Source organism: Pogona vitticeps, chromosome 2, assembly GCF_051106095.1.
Source record: "Pogona vitticeps strain Pit_001003342236 chromosome 2, PviZW2.1, whole genome shotgun sequence".
Lineage (NCBI taxonomy): Eukaryota > Metazoa > Chordata > Lepidosauria > Squamata > Agamidae > Pogona > Pogona vitticeps.
The window spans coordinates 161,774,319-161,796,663 of record NC_135784.1 but is presented as its reverse complement, the minus strand read 5'-3'; the positions used below and the strand labels follow the sequence as shown (position 1 = coordinate 161,796,663).

At 45.8% G+C, this 22,345-nt stretch overlaps 1 long non-coding RNA gene and 1 pseudogene across 2 annotated transcripts in view; one reads left to right on the top strand and one right to left on the bottom strand.

Moving 5' to 3' along the window:
• Window positions 1-22,345, bottom strand: part of LOC140704648 (uncharacterized) — a 113,541-nt gene that overhangs the window by 19,655 nt on the left and 71,541 nt on the right. The window contains exons 2-5 of the long non-coding RNA XR_013541216.1: window positions 5,444-5,675; window positions 5,251-5,334; window positions 1,650-5,090; window positions 944-1,085 (exon numbers count right to left, since the gene is read on the bottom strand). This is a non-coding gene — a long non-coding RNA (uncharacterized LOC140704648). The remainder of the gene's footprint in view (window positions 1-943; window positions 1,086-1,649; window positions 5,091-5,250; window positions 5,335-5,443; window positions 5,676-22,345) is intronic.
• On the top strand, window positions 10,198-20,904 carry LOC140704256 (small ribosomal subunit protein eS4-like; annotated as a pseudogene). Its single transcript, XR_013542233.1, has 2 exons — window positions 10,198-10,280; window positions 19,039-20,904. The product of XR_013542233.1 is annotated as a small ribosomal subunit protein eS4-like (transcript).

Here is a 22,345-nt window from a genome sequence, read left to right as displayed (position 1 = left end):
GAACACTGATTTTTTCCAGGAATAAGTACTTTTGCACTGAAATACTTCTGCTGCAAGTTCACAAAAGCATTAAAGGCAACACACCTGCATTGTTAAGAGTTTGCATTTGGCAACACAGCTCTAAGCAGAAAAACACACTGGAGGCACTAGAACCCTGACATTTTCATCCATGAAAAATCAGTCAAGATTATTAGAATGAGATATGTAGAATAGAAATTTAAAATCTGTCACACAAGAGCTTTCTTCTTTAACACAAGAAAAAACTGTCAGATGAGAATAGTGTAAATGTGGGAAAATGCACCTTTATTTTGGCCATTTGACAATCCTGAATCAACTGTATGCTTTGATCTTAACTCCCGAAACTCTCTCATTCACTCTTTTTGACTGCTGCTTTTATTTTTTTTTATTCTGAAGTAACCTAAGTGATGCCGTGTACGCTCTCCTAGTCTTTGATCCTTACATGGATGAACACGAGTTTTCACCTATTCATAACCATGTTCTCAACCACTGCGTTACAGTTCTCAACATCAGGTGGAGAACTTTCAAAAAGAATTTACAATGTCATAACATTGTCCAATCCTACGTTTCTTTATCTCTGTAAAGGCAGCTCAGATGCATCCTTTCTCTGAACCTGAAAAGTCGCTTGCACTCTTAGAGAGGCATTTGGCAGGCACATCTGGTTTGCTATGAACGGAAAAGGCCTGGCGACACACGTCCCTTAATAGCTCCTGGACAGACTGTGAAGACAGTCCAATTCCAACCAGCTTTTAATGACGTACTGTGCAAGAACAGATTTACCTTTGCCACTGTTTTAATGATACTTTCCCACTACTGATTTTGTTTTAATTTTTTTAAAAAATGCTGTACATCTGTTTATTTTACGTGTCTTAAATAAGTTTCTTTAAAATGAAGAAGAAAAGAAATACTTCCTTCTAAGGTTTACCTGACTTATTCAACAGTTTTCAGTCAAGAGTTTTCATTTCAACCAGACAATCATAGCATTTGGCATCCCGTTTCTGCCATGTTTCTTCCTTGCTACCCATTATGCTCATTCAACCATCGGCACACAGACGTACTTCAAAAGTCTGAAAAGACAATGCACACCAAATCAACCAAAATGACAATGCAGCAGCTGTCAAGACATAACATTCAAAACAATAAGTACACTCTTAACATAACCTATATCTTCATTTATGGCTTCATATGGACAATATGAAATCAGGGGAAAATGTACCTCTTAACACCTAAAACTGAAAAGGAAAGCAGTCAAAAACTGTGCAATCTTTTCCTTATCAAACCTTAGATGAAGGGGTTTTATCCCCTCCAGACACTTAAGATCAAAAAGCCCTGCAGAAATGATCAATTTAGAAGAGACTCTACAAGGGTGACTCCCGCCCCCAACGCCCCCCCCCAATCAAGCTGGGACCTTTGAAGGGAAAAAGAGAGACAGACAGAAAGAGGTGGCAGGCAACAAGGCAGCCCCTGGGATGGCATTTTCTTCCAACCCCCTCCCCACTCCTGGTCTTTGGCAACCTGCGGACTGCTCCAACACTAGGGTAATGAAACAAGAACTTGCACTGACTGGGGCCAAGAGCCCAGCCCTCGGTCCAAAGGGTCACCACCCTCTCCCACCAGGCGCAGCAACCTACCTGCCTTGCCTCGCCCGGCCAGCTGCCGATGCCCATTCTGCCAGAGCACGCCAGGCCGGGGGATGCCGGAGGGTTGCTCGGCAACGGGCTTGGGCCCTGCCTCAGGGCGGAGCAGCGCCAGCCTTCGCGGGAATCCTCCCAGGGCGGTTTGGGCGACAGGAGAGCAGAGGACGAGGCGTTCCCTTGGCTGGGCGGGGCTTGCAGGCCCTTCACGAAAGAGTCTGTGGGGCAGAGAAGGGCCCTGGCCTCCGCCTTGGGGTGACACATCCAGTTGCCATAGGCAGCAGCTCTGGTAAAGCGCCCTGTCCACGCCTCACTCTACCTTGGAGGAGGAAAGGCAGACAGAGAAAGAGAGACACCATCAAACTGGAGAACCAGGGAAAGCATGGCTAGAGAAAGAGAGAGAGAACTGCTCTGCTGCCTACCTACAGCTCAGACTAAGCCTTGCATGCAGAGAGAGTCAAAGGCCCTTTTATTGCACCGGCTAGGAATGCCCCCAATGGATGGGAGGCAAAAGCAAGGCCATCAAAAGGGCCCACCTGAAACAAAGGAAGCTGAACAAGTCTTCTGCCTAATCAATACTCAAAGACCTAACAGCAAAGTCAACACTGTTCGAGGGAAATGCATTCCCCTGAATAACCAAGCAAAGCTAAACCAGTTGAAAGGAACTGCTGACCCAGCTTAATTGTTTTTCCCCCCTAGACTCTTCCAGGTTCACTATTAGTGAAGTGGGAAGCCTCTTACAGAGAGGATGCACTGACCACTTTAGTCATACTTTGAGGCAGGGTGATGCAAAAGCACATCCAGGCTCAAAAGCAACGTTAAGGACAAAAACTATTCTGAGATTTAGGCAGCTAAAAGCTGTTCCCACCAAAAACAATAACAGCTTCTTACCTCTCAGCTCTCCCCACAGAGTAACATGGTTCCAGTGCTCAAGCAGAGTTCCTCATAACAGCAGGATGGAGGACATGTTCCAAACAGAACAAAGCTGCTGCCCAGAACTGCTGAGCTCAGCCATTTCCTCTGGCTGGCCTTCTATCCCATCTCCCTCCATCAGAGCCTGCAGCCTTTCCAACCAATCAGCAGCAGTCCTTTCTGAAGCCAACTAATTGGTAACGCCTGGAAGAGTAGCTCCTGGAGGTCGCCAGGTGTGCCTAATTAGCACACCAAGGGAAGCCAAAAAATTCCTCCCCAGTTTCAAGGCCTATAGATAGCATTCTTCACAGCCAGGATGGCTCCTTCATTGCCTGAGCCTTCTTTCTCTCTTCTCCACTCTTTTTGTAGCTGTGAAGTGAATAAGACATCCAAAATATATAAACAGGTAGCTGAACATTTAGGTACACTTGAATTCACACAAAATGCATTTGTGACTGTTTGTGATTTTTGAGCTCAAAATAAACTGCTTTTTTGCTCTCAGGGACTCTCTGGTCTTTCCTCTGCTCTGTTTTCTGAAAGATGGTTAGAGTGGCAGCTTTCCTGGTGCCAAAACCAGGAATCTCTGAGTCAGGGAGAGGGACTGAGTTTTAAATGCTTTTGAACTCCCCCACTGCTGGCACCAGGGAGGCAAGGGTCTCTCTGAAGACAGGCAGGCGACGGTGTGGTGATGCCCTTGACACGCCCTCTGGCTGAACGCAGTCTTTTTGACTGATGGGTTTCTCGATGCTTCTCCAGCAGATCCCTGGTTCCAGCCCTGCCTGCTGCAGCCTTGGTAGGTATACTGGGAAATGCCTGCTGAGGGAGGGTCAGGGCTGTAAAAAGGTGAAAGGGGAAGTGAGAAATCTTTCATAAATGCCATTAACATGATAGCCTCTGGTAATGCCCAGGGAACTTTCACCTATGTGAATGGCACCATGCCTGGATGGGTTCATGATGCCCAGGTTCATGAAGCCGAGGCTGGTGGCTGAGTAAGTTTAGTGCTCGGCAAATGGGAGGGAACAGGGGGGACTCATCCAGATGTTATCGGCCAGGTTACCCCCACTCCAGCTGATTGGGGCTGTCCTCTCCGGCCATTCCAGAAGACACCGTACCCTGAGGACCTGTTTCTGTCTTCTGCAGCACGTAGGGGGTCGCCTGCTCCGCAAATCAGAAAAGGTGTCAAAGACCTTGCTAGTGTGTGCTGTGCTACATAACTTGCCCCCCTAGATCCCCCCCCAGATGTGGGGACTCTTATAGCCATGACTTCCCATGTGTGTTTTGAATGTGACGGGGGAAACATCCCAGGGCCAGGATCCACAGGAGGTACAGTTGTGGGATGACGTGGCCCATGCCTACTTTGGGCCACGAGGCAAGCAAGCTGCTGCAGGATGTGATCCGTCTTGCCCTCTCCCCACTTTTTTGGAACTGCAGAGCTGCCTTTCACATTCCCAAGCATTTCCCAAGGATTCTCCTGCCGAAACCCACCCCCTTGTTCCACCTAGCGACCTCGCTACATGCCATGCCACCCTCCTTCCGTGGCAGGGCCTCGTCTTATTCCCTTTTCCCTCCCTTCTAACTCGACATCAGTGGCAACTATAGCAACCAGAGCTGTGCAGAGTTGTACTTTGGGCAACCATTCCTAGGCTGGGCATGTTAGGGATCACGGGGGCTCTCGTCCCTCTGACACAACTCTACACAGGTCAGGGTCTGACCTTTCACTGTCCATCTTCCTGTCTTCTTTTATGGTTGGGTAATGTTTAGGGACTTCACTTGGGCTCTTTCCCCCATGATTGGGCAGCCGGGTTGGCTCCCACCCACTCCCTCTGCCACCTGGCTCATGATTGGGGGGCTGCGTGGATCCATCCGACCCTAATCCTGCCCACCCTCAGCCTCCTGGTTAATTTCTGGGAGGGTAGTTTGGGTCCCTTAAGAGTAGCATTCTGCCCACCCTCAGCCTCCTGGGTCATTATTGGACAGCCGGCACAGGCCTCACCCACTCTCAACCTTGTTCCTAGAGCTCATGATGGGTGGATGGGGCCCTCTGCATTTGTTTTCACTCCCCACTCCATGTTAAAGGCAAGCCATGGTGTTTCTTCCACCCTTCCCCTGACATTATGATGGAAAATGGAGTTTATGTTCCTTCCATTTTCCTGCCACATCCTCCACTAGGAGAAAGGCCTTGAGCCTACTTGTGTAATCATGTAATTACAAGAATAAACAAATGACATGTTGTAGATGGCATTTTATTCAGCAGGTTCAAAGAATGGGTGCTAGGAATATAGTGTGCCTGGGCACTGGCATTTTGCCTCAGAAACACCCTTGTATCTTCGACAAAGAGAAGACAGACAGACAGACAGCAGAGATACATGTGCAGAGAGCCTTCGTGTAGCTGTGCTGCACCTGACCCATAGCTGTCTGGCCATACCATTGCCAGTGTCCAGGTGCAAGGCTCAGGCAGTGCTTACTGAAATGACTGTGGTCACACAGGGCAGAGTGGTTCGGGAGCTGCACCCGTAGCACAGCTACCTGTGTAAAAAAGAGAGATGGGGGACAACAGTTAAAGCCCTAGTCTAGTATGGAAAGGAGAGGACAGCGGACCATTGCTTCTTTTGAAGTCCTAGAGCACTAGACATGGCGGTGCTGTTGGGAGGTAGCTAAAGCGGGCACCATGGGGGTATGGGCTGACCTGGCTCATGGGCTTTGGAGTCTCCCTGAAGTGTATTGTGTTCATGCAGAGTCTCAGGTTTATCACAACAACTTCACTTCAGCCCTAGAAGACACAGGCAGGAGAAGAAGTCAAGTCTCATTTGTTGCTAGTGAGAAGTACTCTCATGAGAAAGGCAAGACTGACATTTCATGGCTTTCCCCCCTTCACTTACCTGGGTTTTCTTTTCTAGAAGCTGGAAGCCCCAGGCTTCGGGGTGTTTGTGTCTTGCAGCTGCATTCCTGGATGGCTGTACCTGTTAGGATACGAGGCAGACAGATTAGAGGCCCTACCTGTTAGGACAGTGGTCCCCAACCTTGGGCCTCCAGATATTCTTGGACTGCAACGTCCAGAAGGCTTCACCACCACCTCTGCTGGTCAGGATTTCTGGCTGTTGAAGTCTCTACCTGTTAGGATACGAGGCAGGATGTATTTTATGTATATATATGATATAATAATCATTTAAGAAATAATTAATCACTTAATTTTGTGATTAATTATGTAGTTGCTGGCCTATCATTCACCGGGCTCTCCCCAGGGCTCTAACAACTACTAAGGAAGACAATACACACAATTCTTTGGAGGAAAGGCCACCACTTGATTGTTTACAGCAGCAGTCCCTGGCCAGCACTGGGGGGGATTGGATCCGGTGCATCGAGAAGCCCGGGGGCCACCTGGCAAACACCACTGTTCACTTCAGCAGCTGCTGAAGTTTCCACCAGAAATGGCCATCTTCTGGAAACCACACGGGTGTATGCCACTCTGTAATTCTCACAAACCTGGGGCAGATGTTGGGCTTGCGGGCCCCCAAGCTGGACCAGATCCTGCCCCTACCATAATTCTCCCCCCACCCCTGGGTAAAGGGAGGTGTGTTAACTGTTCTGGGTGAGTAGACGCCTATCTTCACCCTTAAGCCATCCAGATCCGATCCCAATGTCCCAAACCTCCACAAGAGCTGAGCCCTATTCAGCTCCCGCCAGAGAACTGCAGCTGCAATCCATTTGCTAGGGCTACGTTGATGTCACCCAACCATATTTCCTGCCCCAAGTCTGATAAGTGGATCCCCGTCAGCCCGGTAGAGGTTTGACTCCTGAAAAGAAATGTCTGGGTGTTTAATCCAGTGACAAACCCAGCATGCCATCAGTCCAACAACATACCAATGCAACGTTTTGAGTTGCAATAGCCACTATCCTTGGGTCTCATGCCCCTTGCCACTACTTCATATCAAGGAGGTCTGACCACATGATATGGACAGTGAGGCAGCGATCATGAATAACTGCCAGATCCACTTTAATGAAAATATCAGGTCCATCCTCTTAGTTGCCAGCAAGTCTCCCTCTCATCCTGTGGGTTTCAATGAGAGGGAAAGTCTCAGTGTCAATCATGGGGCTCTGGGGCCAGGATGAGTGCATGTGTGTAACCAAGAAGGCTTTGGATTTGGTGGATCGCGACAGCCTTTCTCTGACTTTCAATGCCCCTGCATTAATCCATTATCATGGATCTGAATTAGGGTAGCCGCCTCTTTCCTTCGTGGCAGGATCCTCAGTTTTAATAGTTACATGGCGAGCAGCAAGAACCTGGCCCTCTTTCCCCCTCGTGTCGAAACTGTCCGCTTCAGGTTGTTAGGAAACATGTTCCATTCCTGTTTGACTAGAACTTGCCCAAATCCACAGATTTGTACATAAACACATTGGAAACAGCAGGAGATTGAATCACTTCAAACACAAGAGACGGAACAAGTGTCAGACTTGCCCGTCTTTTGCACGACTGGAACACCCCGGATGCGAGAGCTATCCAGTGGCATCCAGTCACGAGAGAAATTCTGTAAGGAACTTTCCTCGTTACCCACAGGATCCCCTCAGAAAACCATAGGAGTACGTTCTATCTTCTCTCATTTTTACCACACGTCGTTGCTTTTAATCTGTGCGTGGTACAAGAGACAGGAAAAGTAAAGAGAGAAAAAAAGACTTTCTGTGTTTCCATTCAAAGTACAAGCTTTTAACATTGAAAGGCTGGCAATTCATTAATCTGCTTTTGATCGATAGTGCTTTTGGACAAGTGCTCATTATAACTTGTTTAGGGACTCAGGACATAGTGGCATAGCGGAGCCAGGGCTTAAAGGGTCAAAGCCCCAAGATTGTTTGACCAACAGAGATGATGAAATGCAACACCTCTGTTTTCCCCGATTCCCTTTGGGCCCAGCTGCAACACTTACAGGAGCAGAAAGAGAACTAGGGATATTTGTTTGTGTCTTTGTGTGTGTGTGTGTGTGTGTGTGTGTGTGTGTGTGTGTGTGTGTGTGTTTTGAAAGGTATCCCTGTTACATTGCACATTTGGTGTAGGGTAAACTGGACTGCAAAGGGTCTGACAAAGTCGAGGGGAGGAAGGACATGACATTTAACACACTCCTCCCTACCGAACTGCAAAGGACCCTTGATCGATTCTTTCAGCCGAATGTGGTCACATAGCCCCTCTCCGCTTCCCAACCACTGACAAAGACTGGAAACCAGCCTTCGTGCCGGAGTGACTTGCTGTCCCTTTTTGCTGCTCCTGCCGCTCTCCTCTTCACCGCGAATCAGGGAGGCCCAGAGTCACTCACAGCTTCCTAGCCAACGGTCCTCACCTGTCAGCTGTTCTTGGCCCTTCCTCGGCTGATTGCTGGGAGTTCAGCAAAAGGTGGAAGAAGTAAACATTGGAGCCGCAGCAGTGGCAACACCAGCCCTCGAGGCGCAGCACAGTCGCGGTGTGGTGGGGAGCTGGAGCATAGCATTTGCCTCACCTTGAAAGGTTGCTGATGAGCCTTCACTGGCCTTCAAGAACTGTCACACAACTACTTTTGAATCCCACTGAATTGTGCCAAACAGAAGACGTGCCCCCAAGAATATTACAAAAAAGGTGCAGGGCAGCTCTTAAAAGGGAACAAACAAAGCCCTAACCCCATCAAATCCCCAGTCTGATACCTCTTTTTATGGTGAAAATCTATCCAAGAGCAAAAGACAGAGATGAACATACACTAAAATTGTTCTCACATACTTTCCAATTAATCCAACCAAACTCAAGTCATGACTGACGAACTGGCACCACCAAGCTCAACAAAGATAAGAGGATATAATTCCCTGTGTCTTACATTTTATGTCTGGACTTGAATGCAGCAGGATCCTTATGCACTAGCATTTATTTTAATAGAAATCGTGGCATTCAAAGGCTCTTCTTTTTCCCTTAGACACCCTGCCAGCAATTCCAGTAATGCCCACCAGAGGGCAGAACGTACACTGTCATGTAGTTTTGCAAACTGGGAGCTCGGCTCATTTGCTTTCTTTTTAAAAGATTTGGTGGAGGAAACCCTTTCTGAGTCCGCAGCCCATGAGTGCCCCTTAGTAGCTTAGTATCCCACTGGCTTCTCTTCTGTTTGGCATTAAGAAAATTCAAATCCCAATTACTCAAAATATGCTGGGAAGAAATGTAAAATTACTATCTGTTGGGTCTTTAAGGAGCATGACTCACTCCTTTGTGTGCTTCTCTTTCAACAGACTAAAACATCATCTGCAAAGGTACCTGCATTAGTTAATTGCAGCAGAAAGACTCAGAAGCCCTATAGTGCCTTCAAGGCTATGGTAAACCACTGACCATCATCATTGTCTTAGAACTGCAGAGCAGGAAGGGACCCTGTGGATCATCCGGTCCAGCTCCTGTCAAGGTGGCACAGTGAGGAACTGAACTCCAAAATTCTGGCTTCACAGGCAGGGACCTCAACCACTGAGCTGTCCCAGCAGAGAGGATGCCTGTAGCACAAGCGGTTTGGGATTTTTTAAGCATTTGCACAAAGGGATCCCCTGGCATTTCCTTCTGCAAATGCAATTCCACTTCTTTCAAATGCTTCATCTCTCACTGCACAACAGGGAGCTGAGACTGCAAGTTCAACAGGATTCATGCCTTATATTTGTCTGACACAACAGCTTTTCAATGATAGTACAGCCAGTGCTTAGGAAACTACCAGTCCTCATTTATTCTGGTGCATCTTCCCCACAGATGACAGGAGCCACAAAACATCCTTCCACGTTCCACAGGTGGCAAGAGGGACTTTCTTGCAGATCCTGAGCAGTAGCTGTGATTGTCTGGTGCATCGAAAGCAAAACAAAGAATCTTGTGGCGTTGTAAAAGGCCAATAGTGTCCATTTGGCACAGGCTCCTGCGGACTGCGGCCCCATTCTTCAGATACATCTTCAGGGAACCATTTGCAACATGCACATCCTCATGCAAAGGTCACCTCCAACAGACCTTCATCTCCAGCACCACATAGTTACAAACTAGCTTCATTTTAATTCCTGGATGCTGGATTGGTTCACTCTGTAATACCAGTAGGACCGTCTCCCTTTCGAGTCCGGGTCTAGAGTGTTTGCACATGACTGTGGGGCACAGGGATAGATCTGGAATGGTGCTGGTGTACCGTTCTCCCCGTGACCCAGCAGTATCCCTGCCAGAGGTGGCCAAATTCATTTCGGTTGCAATGTTGAGGTCACCCAGATTATTTATAGCTGGGGAATTTCAACATCCATGCTGAACCAGAACTATCTGGCCCGTTGCTGGAGTTCATAGATGCCATGACGGCCATGAACGTATCCCGACATGTCATCTGCCCTGCACATTCAGCTGGCCACCCCCTGGTGTTCTCGAAGGCAAAGGTGGAGATTGACCTGAGGGTAGGCACTGTGAACTCCCGCCCTCTCTCATGGAGAGATCACTTCCTACTCAGATTCAACCTGTCAATCGCAATCCCCCCTCCGGAGGGGGGAACAGACCTGTGAAAAATGGTCCGCCCTCGCAGGCTTCTTGACCGGGAACTGTTCCAAGAGGCTCTGGGGGGGGGGGCTTCTGGCCAGCCGGATAGACAACCCGGTCGAAGCCCAGGTCGATAGATGGTACCTGGAGATGACCCAGGTGGCTGACATGATCGCCCCCAAACGCCCTCTCCGCTCTAGAGCTCACACTGATCCTTGGTATAAAGAGGGGCTGTGAGCTATGAAGTTATCAAGGAGATGGGTAGAGAGAGAGCAGGTGGAGAAGAGATCACTGCACAAAATAGGATGGCAGTCAAAACGATGGCCAATAAATACGCTAATGTCCTCAAACAGGCAAGAAAGACTTTTAACACCCAGAGGAACGGGTGAGGCTGTGAACCGACAAGTGGAATTATTCTGGGTGGCCCATGACCTTACCAGTTCTGGCCATTCAGGGCCTCATTTGGAGTTCACCAGTGATCAGTGTGCAGCCTTTTTTAGAACAAGAATGGATGCCATTCGTGCTGACCTTGACTCTACCAGCAGTTTAGCTGATCCGGGGAGTGACCATTGCTGCTCCATCTCCCATTGCCCAGTTAGTTCAGTTTGACCCTGCAGTAAAGGAGGAAGCCTCCCTGGTGATGGCTAGCTGTAGACCCACCTCCTCCTCGCTGGATCCTTGCCCGGTGTGGCTGATCAGAGCCACAAAGGAGGCTATGACTGATTGGTCATGAACGTTATTAATTCATCACGGAGGGAGAGAATGCTTCCCTCTCGCTTAAAACAAACCATCATCCAACCCATCATCAGATGCCCCCAGTTAGCGTCGGGCAATCTTAACAATTTCCATCCGATACCATTCCTGGGCAAGGTGATAGAAAGGGTGGTGGCCAATCAGCTGCAGTCATACCTGGAGGAGCAGGACTGCCTTGACCCATTCCAGTCTGGATTCAGGCCACAATGGGCTACTGAGATGACAGGGGTCACTCTGCAGGATGACCTTTTAAAGGAAGAGGCAAAGTGACGGGGCAGAGGCACCCTGTTGGTACTCCTAGATCTCTCAGTGGCTTTTGATACCATTAACCACAGTATCCTCCTGAACAGGTTCTCCAAGGTTGGGATTGGGGGCTTAGCCTTGAGCTGGCTCCGATCATTCCTTGAGGACCATGTCCAGAAAGTTCAGCTAGGGGAGGAGCTGTCGGTACTTTCGTCCCTTCAGTGTGGGCTTCTTCAGGGATCGGCACTATCCCCAGTGCTGTTTAACATCTATGTTAAGCCATTGTGAGAGGTCATCAGGAGTTTTGGAGTAAGGCGTCACCAGTATGCTGATGGCACGCGACTCTATACCTCTGTTAACACCTCTGCAGTGGATGCTGCCTGGAAGCTGGAGCGTTGCCTGCTCGCAGTACTGGAATGGACCCAGGCTCAACCTGAACCCAGACAAAACAGAGATTTTGTTCCTTGGGGAGACCTCTGATAGGTTGGGGGTATGGTCCTTAGGCTGGATGGTACTCACCTCCAGTTTAGAGACCAAGTGCGTAAGTTGGGTGTTCTTCTGGACCTGTGTCTCTCTTGGGAGTCCCAGATTGCAGCAATGTCCAGATCAGCCTTCAACCAGCTTAGGCTAATCACCCAATGTTGCCCCTATCTAGAGAAGGACTCCTTCAGGACTTTGGTGCATTCCCCAGTCAACTCCCACATCGACTGCTGCAATGCCCTTATGTGGGGCTTCCCTTGAACCTGATCTGGAGACTTCAGCAGGTCCAGAATGCGGCAGCCAGAATGATGGTTGGTGCAAGTAAATTTGACCACTCCAGGTCTAGCTCGCCTCCATTGGTTGTCCATCACGTTCTGGATTAGGTTGAAGGTTCTGACACTCACATACAAAGCCCTCCGTGGTTTGTGCCCATGTTACTTGTCAGAGTGTCTGTTATTTCCCCCATTGTCATCTACAGGGGGGTTCCATCCTTCCTTTGAGCCTCTGATCTCCCGAATGTAACTCATGAGCTGTTCTCCCAAGCTAAGAGTCCTCCTGAAGCTCTCCGTGTTCCTGATCTCTATGATTTGGGGCAGAAGCAGAAACTGAAAGGAGAGAAACTTTCTTAAGGGCTGGTTGTCTGAGAGTCTCACTCCTGAAGCTTCTCTCCCCTCTCAAAGGCTGCAAACGATCTTGCTTTGTTTTGTGGTCAGTCTTCCAGACTTAAGCATGGGATTCCTTTCCAGCCTGTTATCTCAGCCAGAAAGACTGCCTTGGCCACATCTCTCCCATCCTGATGTGCTTTCGGCTTTAAGGACAGCTTGTCTATAAAAACCTATCCCTGGACTTGTTGTGAATGCTAGACAGGGGGAAGATAATGCCCTTGTAACTTCCTTCACTCCTATGGCTGACCGATGACTTAGGGAACCACTCTATAATTTTCTGGTGCTACTTCGGTTCCTGCATTTTCCCTTCCTTGTGGTTCTGAGATGTTGTTTTCTTATATTGAAGAGAGGTGCTGCTGTATGCAGGGAATTACTACTGGATGTTTGTTGCTTGTCTGGTCCCTCCTTCCGTTTGCCATTACTTAGCCAACAGAGCAGGGGTCCCCAACCCCCCCCCCCCCTTTCTTGGCCTCGTAACCGGGCTGTGGCCTTGTCAGGATCGGGCCGTGGAAACAGATCTCCTGCCTCCCCCCCGCATGCACGCACACCCACTGCACAGATGGCCCACCCACCCCCACAGGTGCCCCGTCCCCCCAAACAGTCCACGGTTTGGAAAAGTTTAGACATCACTGCAATAGAGGACATAGGTTGTCAGTTCATATACTGTAGAGAAATCTGAAATGTAGCTCAGTCATAACTGCCCCATCCAGCTGTTCAGAAAAGGGTTAAACTGAATGTCCGAGGAAGGTGAGACTTCTAGCCCTTGTTGGTCTCCTTGTATCTGGAGTGACCGTCTAAAGAGGAAAGCTTTGGTCAACATGGGTAAATTGTCTTCCATGGCATGAAGAGAGGCGGCAGTGAGAACCTCTTCGCATATTCAGATGAATCCTTCCCTTGAACACAGTAAATACTGATATCTGATGGGTAAATGGTGCACATATATTTCTATGGCTGTTTACTAGCAGAGGTTTGTGATGTAAGTTTGGATTTCACTTAAACTGAAAAAAGTAAATAGGTGAGCTTTATTTAGAAGTGCTTTTCTGTGTGTCTAAAAATGCTTAGCGCAAAGTGTCTCTGTGTGTATAAACTTTACATGTCTTTACATTTTAAAACTTCAATGCTATAAGAGATATATTTCTGTTTTCTGCTGTTTGATTGTGCCTTATTTTAAGGCTATAACCCATTATATTTTTAGAATGAATTCAACACATTCTCATTGTTCTTTTTCACTTTCAAAACAATTTTTAATCTAAAAAAATTATGCTCCTGTATTTCAGGTGAAAGTGCATGCCTACAACTTAAGCTCTATTTTCATATAATACATTAAGTCAGAGGTGAATCAGTAGCATGCAATAACAACACTGTTAGGAATATACTCTCTCTGTGTCTATATATATTTGTGAACCGGTGCCCCAAAGCACTATCCTTCTGTTGCTTGGCTGTATCCTGTAACTACACTCATTCTTCTGAAAAGTAACTTTTTAACTTCTGCTGGAGTACTCTAATTGGCAGCGAACTGCACAAGCCAGAATAACCAACAAACCCTTGCCATTACTAAACAGAAGCATCTTTTTTATGAATAGCTTTTTTGCACTCACTGTTCAGATTGCAGAAACCTCTTTGGAGCAGCTGTCAGGTTGCCCTGTTTTGTGTATATATTTAACTTAAGTTGATTCTAGCCTATGGTAGTCAGTCAAAACTACTGCAATGACTGTAAAATATTGGTTTAGATAAACAGGCTGCTCCATTCGTGGGTAGTCTGCTTAAATATTTTGGATTTTATACTCACATAACCACAGACTCCCTGTCCTTCCACGTGCTCAGAAAGAGCAAGCACAACCCAGATGATGGGAAGAGTAAGGGAGAAAGAACAAAGCAGCTTGCCAGCACCATGGCTTGTCCAGTGAGGGGTGCGGTGACACTGGAGCAGTTGAAAAGGAAGTCAATATTCCACCCCATTCTGGCTGCATAGTTAAGGTCTCAGAATTAGGGAATAATTTGTCATGGAACTGTTGTGGAGGAGAAGGAAGATTTTATTTTCTACAAAATCCTATTATTATTATTATTATTATTATTATTATTATTATTATTATTATTATTATTATTAGTAGTAGTAGTAGTAGTAGTAGTAGTAGTAGTAGTAGTAGTAGTAGTAGTAGTAGTAGTAGTAGTAGTAGTATCATCATCATCATCGTTGTTGTTGTTGTTATTAGTAATATTACTATTGTTGTTGTTATTATTAGTAATATTACTATTGTTGTTGTTGTCTCTGCTAGACTATCACTGGCACGCTGAATCACTTAAATTAAACTTTAAAATTACTTTAAATTTCTGTGAAATGAAGATCAAAACTATGGCCATGGGCAGTTTCTTGATTGGCATTATGCACAGAGCAAAATATATATATTTTTTAAAATTTAATCTAAGTGATACAGTGCATCAGTGATGATCTATCAGAGGATGAGGATGATGATAATAATAATAATTTGCCAACATCTTGAAGCAGCTTATTTTAAAAGCCGTTTGACAATATTGGACTTTGACACTGACTATGGAGGCTGCAAGGCTAAATTTCAGTGCATTCCCAGCAATTACACACACGGGGAACAGACTAAACTAGAGTTGCACAAACCTGCACCGGAAATGTAGAAGCCCCTGGCAAGGATATAAAACTGTGCACGTTGGGGGGTTGTAGGGGCAAATTGGTTCACTCTAGCAGTTACATTATGTGGTTGCCAGAAAAAAGAGCAAACCATTTGCTCCTGAAGCACATCAAACAATACCTCTCTGAATTAGCCCATATTTTATTTTAGTGTATTTATTAAACTGTGAGCTGCTTTCAGTCCCAGACCTAGGAGAAAGGCAGCATAAATTAAAGTTAAAGTTAAACGGTAAAGGCTCCCCTTGAGAATTAGTCCAGTCGTGTCCGACTCTAGGGCGCGATGCTCATCTCCGTTTACAAGCTGTAGAGTCAGTGTTTGTTCACAGACAGTTTCTGTAGTCACGTGGCCAGCACGACTAGACACAGAACACTGTTACCTTCCCGCCAAGGTGGTACCTATTTATCCATTTGCATTTTAAAAATGCTTTCGAATTGCTAGGTTGGCAGGAGCTGGGACAAGAGATGGGAGCTCACTCCATCGCGTGTGTTCAAACTGCTGGTCTTTTGCCCTTGCAGTCCAGAGGCTTCTGTGCTTTAACCCACAGTGCCACCACATTAAATGTAATTAATTAAAGGCACTAAGAAGCAAAGCTGGCTTTCTGAGCTCCAGTCAAGACCTCTAACCACCACTACAGTGCTAGCAAACCAGTAGATTTAACCTGTTTTAGAGACATACTTTGATATATAAAAGATGATAGGATTCCTGGTTCTAATTCACTGTTGTCACACTGTTTTCCAACCAACTTCCAACCACCAACCACGTTTTTTCTCCCTAAGGCTATTCATGCTTTCTAGAGAAGCATCTAGAGGCACAAAGGGTTGCAAAGTCAAGAAGCAGGTCGGGAAATCTTCCAGAATTCCCCTCTTTCCTCCCCCTCCCATCGGCCCCGGCCCACACCTTATTTATGGTATTCAGGGGGCTCTCAAGGCAATATCTGGAATGCATTAATTTCTGGCCTACAATTTCAATTTCCAATCAAGGAAGAAAGAGAGTGAGTGACTTTGTGTGCGGGTGGATGTTTTACCACAGGGAGAGGACACACATGACTGGGCTACTTCATCTGGTCACGGCACCCAGAATACAGCCACCTTCTGTAAAGACTCCAAACAACCCCAACTCCTTCCCTTTTCACTGCCAAGGCAGGGATGTTCAAGCTCACACAAGACATGATTTACACAGATAAATTAAATGGGCTAAACTTGTTTGCCTACTTTACTTGCCCTGTAAAGTTATCCGACACCTACTCTCCAAAGAGTTGTTTGCAAAGGAAGGAAGAAACACACTTCTCCTGAGTGCAAATGGCTGGCTGAAGTTGTGCCAAGAAGAACCATATGATATGACAACTCATAATCCCATCTTAATTATTCATTTGTATTTACTGGAAAGAAATGATATGCATGTACACATTCCTTTGTTATGACTTCAGATGACAATTATAAGAATATTTCTAGCAAATTAGCCCTAAACCGGATTAGCACTAGCTTAATTGCTATAAAAAGATAGGGATTTTTTTGTGCTCCACGTATTATGCAATGCGGTTCCCAGTAGTTCTTACAGCATGTCTAATGATAAATGATAATGGACATTTGTAATGCAAAGTATCTGGAGGGCTAAAGGGTCCCCAGCCCTGGTCTCTCATATTTGATGCAAGGTTGGTTATGCCAACAACATTCCAGATATGCCACAGCCATGACCAGCAAATTGCAAGGAAACCGTCTGTGACAAATCAGGTGATACCAGATATTGTGAGCTTGTAAATCCTCATGCTTTCTCCTTTTTGTTGTCCTTGATTAATCTGGAGAGTCTTTGGGTTATAATGATACGGAACAACCAAGCTTCATTTCTCCATCCACAGATCCAAACCTGCTTGCTTGTAAGGTGGGAGAGGACAACAGAAGTTTTGACCGATAAGCTAAAGAATGTGCAAGACATAGCAGACGGAAAATCAAAACAGGACTGTCTGCGCTGCTGATCCTGTCCTCCCTCTGTTGCCACTTTTGCCAGTAATTCTGCTTGGTTGTGTCACATCAGCACAATAGGAATAATTGGTTGGTTTGGCTGGTTGGTTTGGGCCATAACAAAACCAGACAAGAGAAACACAACCCAAATAATAAAGCAAAAACAATCAGGCATGGGAGGGCAACATGAAATGGAGCTACGTGGAAAACATCACAATAAGCCCACAATATGCAAGTCAAAAGATTTTTGCTGTTGCTGCACTGGGAATAATGTACCTGTAAATGCAGAGCAGGGAATCTGCAGATATGCAAAGGATATAACTTCTGAAAGTAAACTGCTATATGTTAAGAAATCTCCATGGACCTGATTCTGCGTTGCACAAACTGGCATGCAACCGATACATCCACAGAGATTTCTTAATTTACAAGCATTCAGTTCCAAAGGCTACATCTTTTGTTTAACGGTGCAACAGGATTTCAGTCATAGAATAAATAAGCAAGGAAAAGAAACAAGCGTCCTGGTTTTCAGGCAGCATACTGTTATTCTGAGAGTCATTCTTCTCACAAGGACTGAAAAAAAATCCAGTTCTGTCTTTTCTGTTCTACAGCACATTTTTATTCATATCATAATACACAATCATTATACAGGTTAAAAGAGACAATGTTTTAGACCTAATTGATAAACGGAAGATCAATAAGTTACTGGGCCCAGATGGCAGCCACCCAAGGGTTACTAAGGAACTGAGAAATCAAGTTCCTGATCTCTCAACTAAAATATACACTTTGTCCCTTAAAACAGTCACAGTGCCAGATGTCACACCAATCTTTAAACAGGGAAGGAGGGGGGACCCGGGAAACTACAGGCCGGTTAGCCTAACGTCTGTTCCAGGGAAGACGGTGGAAAGCCTCATCCAAGATAAAATCTTAAAACACATAGAAGAACAAGCCTTGCTGAGGGAAAACCAGCATGGCTTCTCTAAGGGTAAGTTTTGCCTCACAAACCTTTTAGAATTCTTTGAAAAGGTCAGGCTTGTGGATGTGGGCGAACCATTGGATATTATCTATCTGGATGCCTTTAAGAGGAGACTGGATAGATTCCTGGAGTCCATTACAGGCTACAAGCCACGATGGGGATTTATAATCTGCGGGCTTAAAAGGAAGGTACTTCTAAAAGCCAGATGCAGGGAAGGGGTATCAGGAGACAGGTATCCAGTTGTGTTGTGTGCTCCCAGAGTTATCTGGTGGGGCCACTGTGCGATACAGGAAGCTGGACTAGATGGGCCCTTGGCCTGATCCAGCAGGGCTCTTCTTATGTTCTTATAAACTGCTGAAAAACGAAGAAGCAGACACACTTGTATTTCTCTCAGAATGGACAATATTATTTAAAGCAAATTTGCCTTGTACCGAATGCTTTCTGGGAATGCTCCCGTTTTGTAAGCATAACTAAATTGTTTATTTAATTCAAGTCTGAAGCATGATACCAGTTCAAGAGTCTAAATTTAGCCTCCAGTTAATGCAGTACAGAAAAGTAAATCAAGTAAAATTAAGTAAAATAAACAAGCCCTGGCGCTCATTATGTACAATAATAATCATTGTCTGCCATCAATTTAATTCCAACTTATAGCAACTCTAGCCAGGGATTTGTAGGTATACTCTTGAAGTGGTCTACATTTTCTACTTCTGATGGTACCCTGAGACAGTGCAGTTTGTTCAGAACTGAAGAGGTTGGCTCTTTTCCTCGGACACACACTGGAGAACTGAACTCAGAACCTCTGACATTTCAGCCAAATATTTAACTCACTGAGCCATCTATCCTCTCCAAGTAATGTTCACCTGGAAACATGCAGTGTATTCTGGTGGTTTGTTACAACTTTCTGCTGCAGAAGCTGGGACAGTAGATAGACTTGCACCCTAATGCACTGAGCCTCATGGCACAGTGGTTAAACTGCCGTACTGCAGCTAAAACTGTGCTCAAGACCCAGGGTTCAATCCCATGTAGCCGGCTCAAGGTTGACTCAACCTTTTATCCTTCCAAGGTCGGCAAAATGAGTACCCAGCTGAGGGGGGGGGCAATGTGTAGCCTGCAGAATTGTAAAGCATCCAGAGAGTTCTTGAAGCACTACCGGGCGGTCTATAAGCAGCACGCTTTGCTGTTTGCTAATGCAAAATTACATCCAAGTGAGAACCACTATCCACCCTGGAGTGGAAATAGTGGCCCTTTCTTGGCAGAGCACAGCCATGGCACCCTAGCCATAACACAGGTTCCCACAAAGTGAGGGAGTGCCTTCTGTTCACCATTTTGCTCAGGAACAGGCTCAGATATACCCTGACAAAGTCAATAAGAGCATCACACAGTGGTTTATTGAGAATCATGGCTAAGTCCACCTGGACATCACCTACTCTGCTGGCTTTATAAATGTAATCAGCATCAAGAAAACCAGCGATCACCTGCACCTTCTGTATGACACCAAAGGATGCTTGGCTGTTCACTGAATCACACCAAAAAAGGCAAAGTACAAGATCTTCACGGGCACCAAGAGGGTCCCACACTTTCTTACTAACAATGGTGAGACCGTTTGCTATCTTGATGGTGTCATTAAGGTGAGGAACACTATTCAGATTAGCCCAGAGACAGGCAAGATTGCAGACCTTTGACACAGGCATCTTGTGCGTGGCAACTTGGGTCATACTGATGTGACCATCAACTGCATCCGTGCTGCTTCCATATTGATGCCAATGGTAGCAGCTTTGCCAGTAGGCTGTCCAACATCTTTGTTATTGGCGAGAGTGAGAAGCCTTCAATCTCCCTTCCCCATGGAAAGGGAATCCATGTTCCGACTGCAGGAGAGAGAGAGAGAGAGAGAGAGAGAGACAGAGAGACAGAGAGAGAGAGAGAGAGAGAAGAGGCTGGCCGCCTAATGGAACAGGGATGGAGTCCTCTAAGAATGCTTGTGCATTTGGTCAGAACCCTGTTTGTCTTCAGATAAGGAAAAGGTGAGATTCCCAGTGGGGTATAGCTGAATGAGTGATTGTTTAGCACTCTGGAGACCTGAGTTTCAATCCCTGCACAGCCATGGAAATTCACTGGGTGTATATGTGTAACTAGTAAAACCAGTCCTGAAATATCTCACTTAGTTTGAAAGCCTTTTAGGGTTGCTTTAACTCAGTTCTGACTTAATGGCTCATAACACACAAAGACCCACTAAATGCAGTAAGACTTACTTCAGAGTAAAAATGGATCCAAGTGTGTTATAGCAGTGTGAGCTGGCAATGACAAGTTTCAAATCTCATTTCTTCAAATAAATTGAGAAAATTACTATTCTCTTAGCATCATCCTTGCATACGTACCTCCGATATAAGGATAGAAATACTGACTTATTTTAGGCAGTTGTCCTAAGAACTTTGGCTGCTAACTATATGCTTTCTCTCTTCCATGGCGCATTGTCCTGTCCATGCATAATAGCTAATGCCTAAATTTCTTTCCGTGGAACCAATTTGCTCAGGGTGGCATTCATCCCTTGTAAAACACCAGTGGATTGATCTCCTTTCTTACCCAAAGAGTGTGGGAATACTTAGCTTATCCAACTGTTAGGCTGCTGGTGCCAGGAGAAGTTTGACACTTTAAAAGGAAAAAAAATCATGGAGAAGCATTTCTACACAGGAGCAGTTCAACATACAGATAAGAAGTAAAGAAAGAAAGAAAGAAGTAAAGAAAGAAGTAAAGAAGTAAAGAAAAAGAAAGAAGTAAAGAAAGAAAGAAAGAAGTAAAGAAAGAAAGTAAGAAGTAAAGAAAGAAGTAAAGAAGTAAAGAAAAAGAAAGAAGTAAAGAAAGAAAGAAAGAAGTAAAGAAAGAAGTAAAGAAGTAAAGAAAAAGAAAGAAGTAAAGAAAGAAAGAAAGAAAGAAAGAAGTAAAGAAAGAAGTAAAGAAGTAAAGAAAGAAAGGAAGAAAGAAAGAAAGAAAGAAAGAAAGAAAGAAAGAAAGAAAGAAAGAAAGAAAGAAACAAGAAAGAAAAAAAGAAAGAAAGAAAGAATCACATTCCACACAAGATATAGGCATGTGAAGAGGAAATTTCACCAGGGGCCTCTAGTGGTGGGATGGAGGGGAGGGAACCTTGTCCAGAGGCCCAACTCCAGCTACTGAAATTTCCCTCTGGACTTTCCTCCTAGAGAATAGGCTGACTGAACATTGAGCTTGCTCGGCTGTGCTTACTTTCCTATGTGCATACTTATTTCCTGGTGGAAGAGATATAGATCTTGTTTTATAGATAGGTATGGAGCCCCCACCTACTTTCCATTTTACTTGGCTGGCTATCTTCACAGTGAGACTCGGGCAATCCCAACTCTCGGTGGCTGAACAGCTCAGTGAGTTTTATTGCCTGGATTCAGTTGCAGGCTGTTGGCCCTTCGCTGTTCAGCCACAGCTGTCCAGACACTATTTGGAAGGACCAAGATCCTAGTTGTTCAGAATAGATCCAATGCTGGTGCCAGTCACCTTTTCCCAGCAATTTAACATAGAGGTTGAACAGGAAGGGAGATGAAATAAAGTCTGGCAACGAGGCAGCTTTCCTGATCACCCTGGAGGGCAGTTTAGAGCGAGGGGTTGAGCCAGCTGTGTGGCCTTTCCCCCCATCGAATGTCATAGGCAGCTCAAGAGAATATTCTCAGGTCTGTCACAAAACTAGGTCACTTTCCAGATCATCCTCTTATTTTAGTGAGATTACAAAAACCTCAGCACATAACAGTTTAGCCTTGCACATAAGATGTTGAAGTATATATTTCTAAGAGTTAATTCAGCCCATACATGAATTGGTCAGGGAACTCACATTGCCTGCTCCCATATAGTTGCACATATTACCCCTCCCTCCTCTCCTGCGCAGCCAAAAGGGCAGCATGCCATCTTGTCTATTCTCTACAGTGTCCGGAGGACTGTTCCTGATTCCACTGAGCCACTGCCAGACCATCCACTGGGCAAGGAGAACAACGGTATATCATTGATTATTGGCTTAATATTTCAGTGGTAACAGCACCCTGATCAGGCCTCAAAGGAACCTGCTTTCAATTTGCACACTCAACCAGGATAACTGAATTTCTCTTCTAAATCATCATCTTAGAACTGCACAGCTGGAAGGGACCCTATGGATCTTCAAGTCCAGCCCCTGTCAAGGAGGCACAGGTGGGGAATTGAACTCTCAACCTCCAGCTCTGCAGCCAAATACCTAAACCACTGAGCTATCCAGCACTACAATAAAGACATGCTAAATAGGGCAGGAGCTGGCTGGATAGCTCATGAGTGAGGTACTCGGCTACCGATCCTGCTGAGGTTGGGAAGCTGAGTTCCCTATGGAGCATCCCAGAAGAACCAGCCTATATAGCCTTGGGCAAGTTGCACAGCCCCAGGGTGCCCCAGAAGGAGGGAGTGGTAAACTCTTTGGTAAATACTTCCTACCTAGAAAATCCTGGAAAGCATCACCAGAAGTCAGAAGTGACTTGATGGCACACAGTTACAGTATTGTTAAAAATGGCCATAGACCGCCAA